The sequence below is a fragment of the Apis florea genome, unplaced genomic scaffold (assembly GCF_048593485.1).
Source record: "Apis florea isolate Af1SG1 unplaced genomic scaffold, ASM4859348v1 contig_3696_pilon, whole genome shotgun sequence".
In the NCBI taxonomy this organism is placed as follows: Eukaryota; Metazoa; Arthropoda; class Insecta; order Hymenoptera; family Apidae; genus Apis; species Apis florea.
This window is the reverse complement of record NW_028256809.1, coordinates 4,143,084-4,156,662: the sequence shown is the minus strand read 5'-3', so window position 1 is coordinate 4,156,662 and position 13,579 is coordinate 4,143,084. Positions and strand designations below refer to the sequence as shown.

The 13,579-nt window shown below is 37.2% G+C and overlaps 1 long non-coding RNA gene across 1 annotated transcript in view; it reads right to left on the bottom strand.

Annotated features, from left to right (window-relative positions):
• LOC105736593 (uncharacterized) overlaps positions 1-13,579 on the bottom strand; it is a 62,104-nt gene that overhangs the window by 39,805 nt on the left and 8,720 nt on the right. Inside the window, exon 3 of the long non-coding RNA XR_015294253.1 lies at positions 11,323-11,527. This is a non-coding gene — a long non-coding RNA (uncharacterized LOC105736593). The remainder of the gene's footprint in view (positions 1-11,322; positions 11,528-13,579) is intronic.

The window sequence follows — 13,579 nt, the reverse complement described above, 5'->3', positions numbered from 1 at the left end:
CACGTTGGAACAAAATTTAATTTTTGACGCTTTGAACGAACCTGAAAAATTCTTTATCTCGCAAAATTATGTTGAGAAAAAGGTTGAGAGCGATATTCCTCTCGTCGAAAGAAGATTATTCTAAATATGACGCATTATTAATGCTAAATACTTGGGAGAAAAGAAGAAAGAGACTCTTCATTTCTTCTTTATCGCCTGACGCGAGACATCTCGTGCAGAGAATTGCATTAACGATTCCATTGTGGCCGCGAGTTCATCTCGTCTATGGTGGCGAAAGGGTTAAGGATTGGTCGGATATCTCGTGGTCGAAGAATGGTCGCCATTCCGTGCCTCGATGATCATGAATGAGAGAAGTTAAACGGGAGTTGGAAAGGAGATCACTTTTAATTTGGAATAATGGATTTCAAAGTGGTTGTTTGGCTTTCGAGGTGATAGATGAGGTGGTCGCTTCGAAATCGATTTCGAAACGGGTCAAACGGATTGTTTCGTTGACGAGTAAAGAAGGTAATTTGGGATGATGAAATACATCGAAATTTATACGTTGATTTTATAATTCGAATAAAATTTGAATGCTTGAATGGACGAAATGAAGATTGGTTTGAGAAAAATTATTACGATTGGTCAAGAAATAAATGAAATGGAATAATTTACATTCGGTATCTTTTTTCTCTTTTTTTTTTTTTCAAATATCGAGAAAAACAAATAAATTTCGTTGGAGGAGAGGGGGAATTACTGTATTCGAATTTGACGAATTTTATTTTAATGCAAATTTGAATTTAAATCTGAAATTTAAACTCTGAAAATCTGAATTCAAAATGAATCTGTAATCCCAAAAAAAAAAAAAAAAAAAAAAGATTCTTACGTAACCTCTCACGAGTTTCTCCGCGAAAAACATCATAAACCCATTAATACACTACGAACCCAATTACAATTTATAGCGAAATACAATATCCAAAGCTATTACCAGACGCACGAAAACTCGTGTACCCTCACTCTTATGATCGAGAAACGTGATTGCTTCGCTTGCTTTTCGCTCCCCATTCACGCCCTCTCGCTTAATTAACAATCATCGCAACAACGAGCGCGAGCGACGATCGGGAACAAAATCGGATCCTAATGATTCTGGCAGAGACAACGGATCCAGCCTAACCGCCATATCAGACGGTCTTGTCAAACCTATCGAATGAACGATCGAACAACTAGATTTGGCACGTTTACGTGCACGCATTGTAGCAAACATTGGATCAAAGCTATTGCTGCGCCGGCCCATCCTGCCGAAACGTGTGTACCAACAGGAGGGTGGCCAATTGCGTTACACGCTGCGAAAGCTATCGTTACAATGCTCAAAGTCGTCTTTACGTTCCGTTTACGTGACTCGGACCGGCGATAACCGGGAAATCCACGAATTCGGAGCAATCCGGAAGCCACCCTTCCTTTGCTGACCATTCTGTTTGCTAGGAGAAGGGGCTTATACATAAAGACGCTCGTCCAAGATTGATCGGCCGGATTCGAAATATCGATCGATCTTCTCTCGTTCTAATAATGAAATAACCAAATGGTGGAACAACTCTATTAGGATGAAATGCGCGTTATTGGAATTGATGGAAGAGAAAGATATAGCTTCTTTTCTCTTTTAATGGATTTTTGGCAAAGAGCAGATTCGTAACGGGTTAACGAGAAATTAAATTTATTTTTTTTTTTTTGGAAAATATTATTTATCCGAAAAAGAAGAAAATTAAAAAGTGTTGCTCTTAATGTGAACTGAAAAAAAAAATGGAAAAATTTGATGTTGGTTTTCATAACGCTTAATTTTTTTTCACTCTACGTTTTATGTTTCTCAAAAAAAAAAAAAAAAAAAAAAAATATGATACACTCGTTCATGAATATCATTTTTCTCCAACATTTCAAAATAAATTTCGATATTATTGTTTCATACGTTTTATAAATAATATATAAGTGGAGGAATAAAAGGTAAATTCATCTACGAAAAGTTTTAAAATATCTATTGGTATCGGTTTCATCCCTAAACGTTCACCGATCATCAACCTTTTACCGAAATGTTCTTTATATCTTTACACGAGTTGAAATGCTTTTCGAGAGAGATTTTCAACAGTTTCGTATATTCTGCTCGACTTGGAAAATTGCGTGAAAATGCAAGTTTAGTCCAACCAAAGGAATTCACCTGGTTTCACGTGAAACCACAGTTCGATTTGCGAATGCTCTCGATACTCGTATAACTACGAGTTGTTTGTACTCGTCCGAGAGAGCCTTTGACGAGAAACTTGCATTGCTTTCGAAGGAACCGACGTGCCGATCGTAAAAGTTCACGCGAAAAAGGAAACCCGATATGCATTCAAACAGTGTCGCTTCGTGAATTCTGATAAAACTCGTTTCTTACGCTGAAGTTCGATCGATAATTGAAACAAACGCAGAGATAATTCGACGTTCCTGTTAAAGTCGAAAGCGTGAACGACTTTGACTTGCACGAATGTGGTGTCTAAACTGATGTTACCCCTCGAAAGACCACCTGCTATTACAGGAATTGTATAATCGTTTATATTATGAGGTCTGAGCGAACGAGTAGTATTCTAACTCTTTGCAGCTAATTCTAATGATTCTGACTTCTGTTTTGATGTACACTGTATCGTTATTGAAATCGATCTGCCTTCTGTTCTATTCTAATTCGACTTCGAGTCTTGGTTTTTCCTCCAATCCTTGCTTTTCGTGAAAATGCACACAGAGAAAGGTTGGAGGGCTGTTTCGAAGGATGGGCTCTCAGGTGCAAATGTGACTTGTAAAGTGGCCGTTGCTATGGCATTTTGCTTAAACCAAAGTCTGGAAAACGTTACGAAAACCATGCCTATTCGTAAATTATTTTTAGGGTATTGGCAGGTATTCAAACTGTTGAAAATAGAGGGCAGATCCGACAGCTCTATCCTTAATATTTTATGTATTCACTGTTTAAAAGTTCGTGATTTGTTAGACCAGTCTTTTGTGATTACCGATCGAAGCAGATCATAAATTTTATACAATTTATACAGAGAGCATTTTACCATCAGAATTCTATCCTCTTAAAGTTTTCACAACGATAATGAAATCGATTAAAATTCTATATAAGGATCAGAGATACGATTCATGTAAATTGATGAATCAGAAAGTAGAAAAAGGATTTATACAAATCCTTATTTACAAATTAATATTAACTCTCCAAAATATAAACACAACGACGATATTATTGATAACCGATCTCTATTATCTCTATGCGCAAAGGTAAAATCCAATTGGACGAGTGAGAGGAGAAGAGTTAAAAATCAAGAAAATTTCCATTTAAAACTTTTCGATCGACTATCGTGCGCCACGCTATCATCCATAAGGAACTCTATCGCAACTTTTCCAGACATTCCCCGTTTAATCCCAGCAATTCCACCGCCCGGCAAACGCGAAGAATCGCACTCATTAACTCGTCAAACTTATTATTTGCACAGTGTCGAATTTCTGAAACCGAAATTCTCGACAGACGGACGGGGAAGTTGTGCAAATTATAGACACCTGGCAGTTATGGATAACGAGATCCAGAGCTCGAACAGATACCAGTCGAAGGAGGGGGTTAGTCGTTCGTATGAGGGGGTTGTTGTGACTGTGGCAACTTTTAACAACAGAGAACAAGTGAGCAGAACCGCGTCCCAACCCCGGTAATGAGTTTAATGCACAAGTTTCCAAGTCTCGTTCCCAAAGAGAGGGAGGGAGAAGTTTCTTTAAACCGCGACCTCGATTCTCCAGGCAAGAGTGGATGATTCTTACGGATCGGGATTGAAGTATACCGTTGACGCGGAGATGTGCACGGGGAAATGTCATGGATAAACTTTTGACGCGCGAGAAAGCTTCTCTTGACTGGTCGTCTCTCGACTTCCGCCTCCGAGTTCTTAATTTTCGACGAGGGAAACTGTGTATGAAAATTTAACAAGCGTCAAACGTTTATCTCTTCACCGTGGAAATGGGAAGAATTTCTGGCTTGATGGAAGGCGTCTTCTCGTCTTCTCAAAAATGCAATGTTTCATCTTAAATGAAAGCAGTTGGAGCTTTAACCGTTTTCTCAATTTTCTATGCATCTTCAAGATATATATATATTCATCGATTCATTCTTAGTATTTAGATCTCTTTACTTGACGCATTTTCTTCTTATCTCGTGTTCGATCGATCGTAATAAAATAACAAGATTCTATATTGATTGTATTTTAGGACTATAATTTCTAAAAAGAGTCTGAAAAATGGATGAAAATTGGAAAAGAAAAATATTTATGCGTCCAACGAATTACATCGAATAACTTTTCTTCACCCTCGATTCGCATCTTTCCTATCACCTCGTCACTGACCAACCGTTCATTTACCCTCCCCACTCCGCCCTTCCATAAATCACCCTCCCCCCTCCTTTCAACCCGTTAAATCGAGAGGTCAATCTCGGCGAAACCGGTTAAAATCGGCGATAAATTTCCAAAGAGGAGAGGAAACAGAATCTTATGAAACTCGGTAGAAATCGGGGGCGCGTACGAATTGCTCTCAGGAATTAATCGTCATCGAGGATCCAGAGAATTCGGGAGAAGAATCGTCCGGGCGTCTACGTCATCGACGGCAAGAAGTGGCGAAAGTTTCCGCCGAGGATTTATCGCGCTAATTGAAAGTCGACTCTTAATTTAACTTGGCCGACTCGAGTTTTCGTCGGATATCTGGCCGAAGGGGGAGAATCTTGCAGCCTCCTTATAGGCTCCTTATAGGATGAGACACGTGGCAAATATTGCTCGCGAAATCACACGCGGATATAAACGGTGAATCGGTATGTGGACGCAAAAGAAGAGCAGTATGTCCACAATTAGTTACTCGTTCGATCTTTCGTGCGAAATGAAATTATTATTAGAGAAATAGTTGAGGAAAAATTGCAAAATTGAAATATAAACGGAAGTAGAATTTAAAGAACGCGCAGAAGGAATATTAATTATCGATTAAAAGCTTATAAGGAAATTCATTATAAGACACGCAGAAACTAAAAAACGACGGGGATAGAAAAAAAAAAAAAAGAAGAAATGATGGAAAAGTGAAGGAATGTGGAATAACGCGGTTAATCGCGCCCAGTTGGCCGCAAAGATTTCCCCTGGAACCGTCGGCTTTATCGCGCCCTCGCAGCGTGCCAATTCCTCCCGAAGAACCTCTCGAATACCTTCGGTTCATCCTGCCCTCGGTTTCTCGATAATTTCGAGAATCCGGAGACGGGTTCGTCGCTTCGAGCCGGTCTTGGCGACAGTTCGCATCGTTGGTTACTACTACGTTTCGCAAAATTTCCAGCCTCGATAAACAATGCGATGAGAAGGTTGGGCCGGGCCCTCGTGCACGGAATTTGTTAACGAAACGAGACGGAGAGCGTGTTTGCGTATTCGGTATCTGTTCCTGTGTGCTGACACAACAGTCGCGATTGTTCCCCTCGAAACTTGTGTTTGTCAAAGAGATAATCTCAATCAGTGTCAAGAAAATAATATAAATATTGATAATTGATTCCGCGCCACTACAAAATATTCGATATTTAAATTAGAATCGTTGAAAAAATTTTTTTAGAAACCTTTAAAATCCGTTTTCATTTTCATCGAATCACTCGAAATTCCGATAAATAAAGTAAAAATTCGAGAGCTATATTTAAGAAAATTAAACTAAATAACACTCCTGACGATAATACCCCTTTCGTCAACCTAATCAAACGAATCTCTCTCTCTCCCTCCCCCAATTAACGAAAAACAGATTTCCACGTCGGTTCAGGAAGGAAACGGTTTCACCGAACCGTTGATAAGACTGCTGGAACGACTGCGATAATTCTTGACGAAACGTTTGAAAACCGAACCATTCATCCTCACGTTTCGAATCTAAGGATATTAAGTCCAAGAAGAAGGTTTATCGCCCCCAGGCAGATACGCTTTTGCAAGTTAAACAAACGGTTGCCTCCGAAAATCTCCTCATTATCTCGAGCATCGAGTCAAAAGTTGTTGCCCGTTTTCGATCGTCGTGGATGTTGGAAATCGGGCAGAACGTTTCCACGGCTGTTATTCCCTCCACGAATATACACACTCGAAACATACACACGGCTCTTACGACGGATCTAAGTAGGTCGTTTCTCTCGGTTAACGCGTGAAGATAAATCGTTCGGGGGAAACGATTTTCTTAATCGCCTTTCCCCGAATTCTGAAGAGGACGACGAGGAGGATGATGATGATGATGATACTTCTCGAAACTTCGCGATTGTCGAAGGATTTTCGCGAATTTAATACCGTATCCGTTTGTAAAGAAGTTCCATTCCAGAAGAGTTGAAACTCGAACCCGGGTTGGAAGGGAGAGACTCGGTGGCTGGGAACGTAACGATTCTAATTCTTTAACCTTAAAGGAAAGGAAGAGGGGAAAAAGGAACGTTGTGAATTTATTTCCAGGTGTTTTACTCCAGTCTCCCGAAATTAAACTTTTTTTCGAATGAAGAATTGATGAATTTGCGGAGAAGGAGAAACTAATTTTAAAAATCGAATTATTTCAATCGCCATGCTCGATTGATTTGATTATTAAATTTTCGATACATTTTTGGACGGATGTAAAATGTAAAAATTCGAGAACGTGTAAAGATTGGATTGGATATATAAAACAGAAGAATCTCCTGAATTTTTCTAATAGGGTTACGTTTAATATAGATAGCTTTCTAAATTGTCAATAAATCGAACGTGTGATAAAATTTTAGACGAGTTGACAGATATTTTTCTCGACAAGTATGATCTGCTGCAAAATGCAGCGGCCATAAAAATTCTGCAACCTGCGAGTTTACAGCGCGAACGTCGCATCTGTAATCTCCTTTCCAATGATAAGACTCGGATGGAAAGATGTTTGGAAGAAACTACTCTGTCCAAAAGACCACTGAAACGTTAAATCACCTCTGTGAAGAAATTTTTTGAGATAGAATCATAAAAAATTTACACTAACTCGTGTAAAACTTTATGCAAGCCAGAATAATGTTTTATAATTCAACATAATTCTAAAAGAGGATCAAAAATTTTATCTTTCTCGTCCAGTTATTTATCCTTAACAAATTAAAAACTAAATTAAAAAATCATCATTATTAGAAAGAAAAATCATTTACAATGATTTATAACAAGATTTCTGCAATAATTCAAAATGTCAAGGAATCGGTTCCCGTTGTAATCGCAATCCATCGCGCTCGTTCGGCCTTTGCAATTATGTTAGGACAGGAATCTTAACGAAGAAGAGTTATCGTTATCCACAACGCACAAACTCTTCATTATGAGCCGACCATAATCGTTACTGTCCGAGTTAAGCATCTCTGCATCGAGATCGAGTCGAGGCGAGGGGATGACGTTTAACCAGCCGCATTTAAGTTAATGGAATCCTGTCCGAACTACAAATTATCCCTCTTAATCGAATGAGCGGAAAAAGTTATTTGTCTCGAGGATCGATTTCATCTCGAAACGCAATTTTCTCAGTCGAAATCATTTAGAAGACAGTTAAATTATAGTCAAAGTTCTACTCGTCCTCTTCCAAGTCAACGTTGTTTCTCTCTTACACCGAATCGTTCTTGCAATTTATCGTTTGGTAATGGATCATTTATCAATTTTAAGAAATTCCTGTCCTGAAAAATTAATATCAGTTTCTCCAGCGAGAGACGAATTTGGTTTCAAATTCTTTTGATTCTCATGATCGTTAAAAATGCTTCTGACAAAATTAATATTGTAATAGTCGTTCGTTCGAATACTATTTCTAATTCTATTCTATTTTTAATACTATTCTATTTCTAATAGTAAACATTTACAATAGTGATTTGAATTTAACATTAAAATAACATTAAAAAAACTCTTGAGAAATTCTCGCTATGACAAAGTTAATATTATTAGTATTCGTTCGAATACTATTTCTATTCTATTTTTAATCCTATTCTATTTCTAATAGTAAACATTTACAATGGTGATTTGAATTTAACATTAAAGTAATTAAAAACTCTCGAGAAATTCTCGCTATGAACAATATTCTGCCCCCTCCGAAAAATGAACGGTCCATCAGGAGAAAGGTTCGATTAAAACGATCGTATCACCGATACTCCAATTAAATTATCGATTCGCGTTCGAACCACGATTTCACCTTTCGAAACCGCGTTCACGTTTCCCCCCAAATGTTCTAATTTTTCGCTATCGGTTCGTTTAATATCGTCGAGCGTATGCAAATGATTAGGCAAGGTTGAATTCAAACGAAATGAAGCGCAAAGCGAAAAAGTTATATTCGTTTCGAGGACCGAAAAGCTGGCGGACGCCTCGAGCAAAGAGAGTTCTATTCGAAAATCCGCTTTTGCAAGGCCGCCCCGCGGGCTCCTCCTACGCTCACTTTCCCCTTTTTTCCATCCTCACCCTCTGGCTCAGAAGGGCAACTTGACTCGCCGATAAACGGGACGCAATTCCTTGTTTTATTTGCCTTTATCGCCGCTCATATCCCTCGGACCGCCGAATTATTGGAAAAACCGATAATAACCAAACGCGCGATATCACCGTCAATGAACTGCAATTGCTTATTGCGCGCGATTTCCGCAAGCTTGAATTTATGTCGTATGCCCAAAAGGGAGATACGATTACGAATTAAAATATCTCATTTTAGTAAGATTTTTATTTATTTTAGGTATTAAGATATCGTTAATTGAATTTTATATAATATAAATATATTTTTGTATCTAGTTTGTATTACGAAATAATGGTGGATGAAAAAGAAATAGAAATATTTTCGTTCGTAAAATGTTGCAATTCTTTAGTTTCTTCGAACTATTGTTATTATTATTAATAATGATAATTGTAATAATAGTGAAAATAAATGGAAACAGTTTAACAATTTTTTGTTTGAGTAATAATGATTTTTTTTTCTATGCTCCCATCGGCTGATCATTCACGGGTCATACTACTGTTCCGGAATGAAGCACCCTCCGGGTGCTAAAAAGTGCCATTCTGCCACATGAAAGAACTCGAAGTGGAGTCGATCAACGATGTCAATACGAATAAATCGTGAATTGTATCGAAATTTTCTTCTATATAATCTAATTAATTACACGCATTGAGTTTTTTTTTTATGCAATTGAAATATTTTTTAATATTGTAATATTTTATTATATATATTTTTTTTTAATTTAGAAATTCAAATAATTAATTGTAAATTATACCCTTATTCAAAAATTTTATCAGATTTTACACAATTTTCAATCACTAAAGTCGAAAGAGATTTGAATGAAATGAAAAATAATATCAATCACGTGTAATTAATACTCAATTAATCGAATCGATTAACCATTTACTTCAATTAAATAATGATCTACTTCGTTTGAAAGCAAACACTAATCCTAAAATTTACTAGATTTCCAATATGAGATCACTTGCCTTCCAAACGAAATAATTCGATAATTAATCTATAAAATATACGTGCATTATAATTACCAATATTCTTTTATATTGTACATAAAATATTAAATTTACACATGCTATTACTATTCACTACACAAACAATACAATAAAATTACCAAATTATAACAAATGACAAAAATTACGAGATATTCAAGCACAACTACCTATTTAAAACCCAATTTCGTGAACTCTAATTTCTTCTATCTAATTAAAGCCATCCAAATTACCTGCTCAATCAATCATCGCATTTAATCGACAACAATTTCACGCTTTACCCTTAAAACATCTAAATACAACACACGATCGAAACCCAGTTCTATCCCTCAACCCACACCAAAAAAAAAAAAAAAAAAGAAAAGAATCTTCCTTGAAAATTACTCACCCAATTTATCATTCGTCGACAATAATCTCAGAAGAAACGCAAGATAAATCTTTTTTCGATCTTTCGAAAACATCCCGCGCAGAACGAAAACGAGAAAACGAAAAGAACCTGGTCTGGAGACTCGACTTTGTATCGTTGACGATCGAAATTTTCAACCGGTTTAATCGAATCAACGACCTTCCCTCCACGAGGCGGGAATCGGCAATCGGATTTTATCGGGCATTTGTCGGCCCCCCAGAAGCAATTTTCCGTGGCGTAAAAACTCTGTATCCGAAGTTGGAGAGAGGATAGTGTCCACGGGCCGGTTGGTTGTAATTGTTTTTTTATTGGCCGTCCAACCTCTCGCCAAGTCGATGGCGTTGGCGCGTCGCGTCGCCTCGGTTCCCTGCATAAAAGCGTAGGCGGAAATCCGGGACTCGGTCGGCAACCGATTGACCGAGGACGTCGTTCCGCGGACGTCGTTGCACGCTTCGCTCGTTGATCTTGGTAACGTTGATGCCGCAAATTAGCCGTGAAAACCGGGCCCCTTTGATGTTCGAATCGACATACACGCCCGCGGTTTACCTTTTATCGCCCTAATTTCTTTTGAGACCGTCCTAATCCTTTCCACGCGGATGATCCTTTTTTGATCACTCTTCACCGTCGAGGGATGTAAGCGATTCGACGTTGGCGTTTCGTTAATAACTCTTAGTCAGCGTGGATGAAATTTTTTTTTGTCGAGATCGCAAAATTCTATTTGTTTAGATCTATCGAAAAATCTAGAAATTGGGCTAGCTTTATTAGTCGAATCCAATAGGAGAAGTATGGAAAGAAAGGATCGACTTATTATTAGAAAAACTTGATTTCTCTAAATTATTCTGTCCCGATGAACTGATTAAATTGCATTTCAATGAAGAAGAAGAATAATAAAATTTTCTTAGAGTTGAAAACGAGCAGTAATTAGCGTGGTAAGATTTAAAGTTAACTAGAGCGCGATAAAAGGAAGAGGGAAAGCATTAAAAAAAACAAACTTCTAATTTCGATAAAAATTAGATATAAAGAAAAAAGAAACTATTATCGTCCCTTCGAGTTAAAAATAAACAAATTTTCTTCGACGCATAAAATTTCATGCGTTAAAAATAAAAATAAAATAAAATATTTTCAATCGCTCTACAAACGTATTACAGTATAATCTCAAGACACGTAGCGTTTTGATTACAAAAATTGAAACAAATGCACGAAAAGAGACGTGCTCAAAGATAAAACACGTCAAGTATGGAATAATATGGGATCGATAAAAATATCATTCTATCTTTTTAATCATGGATGAATTTCCCTGCGGCGGATGAAACGATAAAAAAAAAAAATGAAAAAAATAAAAAAAAAAAGGGGGAACTGAAGCCACGTTAAGGGAATATATCTGTATCTATAATTAGAGATTATACGGAATACATAGCGAGCGTAATTATCTCGAACAGGCAAACATCTCACCTGGGGTTTCTCCGCTGGCGGCGAGCGTAAAAATGAACGGGGGGGAAAAGCTACCAATGACCTCGTTTCACTGGCCACTCTTCTCCTCTTTATCCCCCTTCGCGTGCGTTTATTTACATAGCTTATTTCGTTGAAGTTTTATCTGCTCCGTGTCACTTCGTGTCCGGTTTTATTACGCCAGGAATTTTCATTGAACGGCCGTAACCTGGAACGAAAATGGAAGAGGGGAAATTGATTAACCAGAAGGATGTCGAGGTAATCCTCAAAGTCTGATGAAAATGGACTCGTGGCTTGTGAAATATCGTCCCCCGAAATAGGAGAGGATGGATACCGCTTCGAAATTCGAAATCATCTGGGGCCATGTTCAAAAAGTGTTTCTTCTCTTTACGAATTCAGATCAACGATGAAACTCGTTAAGATACTGTATGAATTTTAATAGAACGAAGATGCAAAAATCAATAGGAGGGAAAGTATACTTTAAATTTAAATTATTTTTCTTTTTCTTCAGAGCCACATTTAAGTTAAAGGGATTTACAGCATCTGGGAATAATCTTCGAAGCAATTAAGTAAAGATTAATAGCTTTCAAGGAAGGGTGCAACAAGTTATCTTATCGCGAAATAATTCGATAGTAGAAAATAATTAGAAGCTCAAAGTTGCGCGTAGCAAATTCTTCTCTATAATTTCGCAGAAAAATCAAGAAAAAAACTGCGTTCACTTTCGAATCTGTCCAATTTATAATCATCCCCATCCGTCCAAATATATCACAACCGATTATATCGATATCTGAATCCACCACTAAAATTCCCTGATTTCCAATCGATCCGATAACACCGAATTTCGATCGACGATCCCCCACGTTCGAGAACAAACGAAGACAATCGCCGATCCATCGTTCCTTCTCCAGATTTGATAATTTCTCCACGGTTATGCGTAATTACATAGCTAAGTGATGCGCTATCCCTAAATCGACGATGAGAGAGAGAAGAGAGAACGAGAATCGATCGGATCGATAATAAATTTACCCCTCGCTGTTAATTAAAAATCACCCCCTTTATGCATCTGGGTCGCGGCTCGAATAAACTGAATTCCGATCGATTCATCGATTTTCTATTTTTTCCCCCCTCGCGGCGGGTTGGAGGAGGAGGGGGAAGGGTTGACGAGTGTTTGGCTTAATCGAGATGAAGCGAAGGTATCGGTCGATCGGCTCGGTAAATAAATCATTGCTCATTGCACGCAACGTCGAAACGGATTGGTTTGGCTGCTTTCCAGCAATAGTTGACATCGACGACGTTGATCTTCGGTGTGGATTCAGATTAGGGTAGGTTGATCGGATATCTAGATATTACGAACACGTATATGTGCGTGTGTGATTTTGTTTCGAGTTGATTTAACGATTTAATATAATATTGTTAAGTTTAACGAGCAAATTGAACGATGAAGTTTGTATGAACTTGTTGAAACGTGTAATTAGGGGATTGTGAAAGTGTTTGAGCAAATGTTAGTTTGATTTAATATTGCGTTGTAATGTTAACGTGTTGCTGAATGTTTAATTTTTTTCCTTTACAAATATCACGTGTTTCGAATCATGAATAATTAATTCTCTCGCGTAATTTATTATCCGTGACTTGTATATTAATTATTATTCGATTCATTTAACTTAATAGCGTATAGAAAATTTATAGAAATGGCAATTGTTTAGACATTTTCGAAAGCGTGAAATTATCTTTTCGATACAAATATTGCGGATATTATGTTATCTTGGTAGAATATATCTATATATATAGATTTTGTTGTGTCTTTGCGTTCAATTAACTTTACGTTCAATTAATTCATTTCCATCATCATCATTCATCGATAAAGTAATCACCGAAATGATATCGTCAGTATGGAAGTACCGAAATGAAACGAACTGTAAAATTACATTGCATTTTAAGTTAATATTTGTCTCGACGTAATCCATTTAATATAACAATTGATATGATTGTAGTATCGCAATAACAATATTCCATTTTAATTAATGCAACTTTGAATAACACAAAAACAACGCTATTCCCGATATACAACAATTTTTTCTTTTTAATCGATTCATTATTCCCTCTGTCCTTTATTTGAAAAATTATTTTTCCGCGGTATAATAAAGGACAGAGTGAAAATTCTAATTCAATCTATAATATGATCGAAATAACTCGTGCACCGGATTCGATATCGAATAAATTTTAATCCATCTAGTTATTGCTTGAAACTCTATATATATTT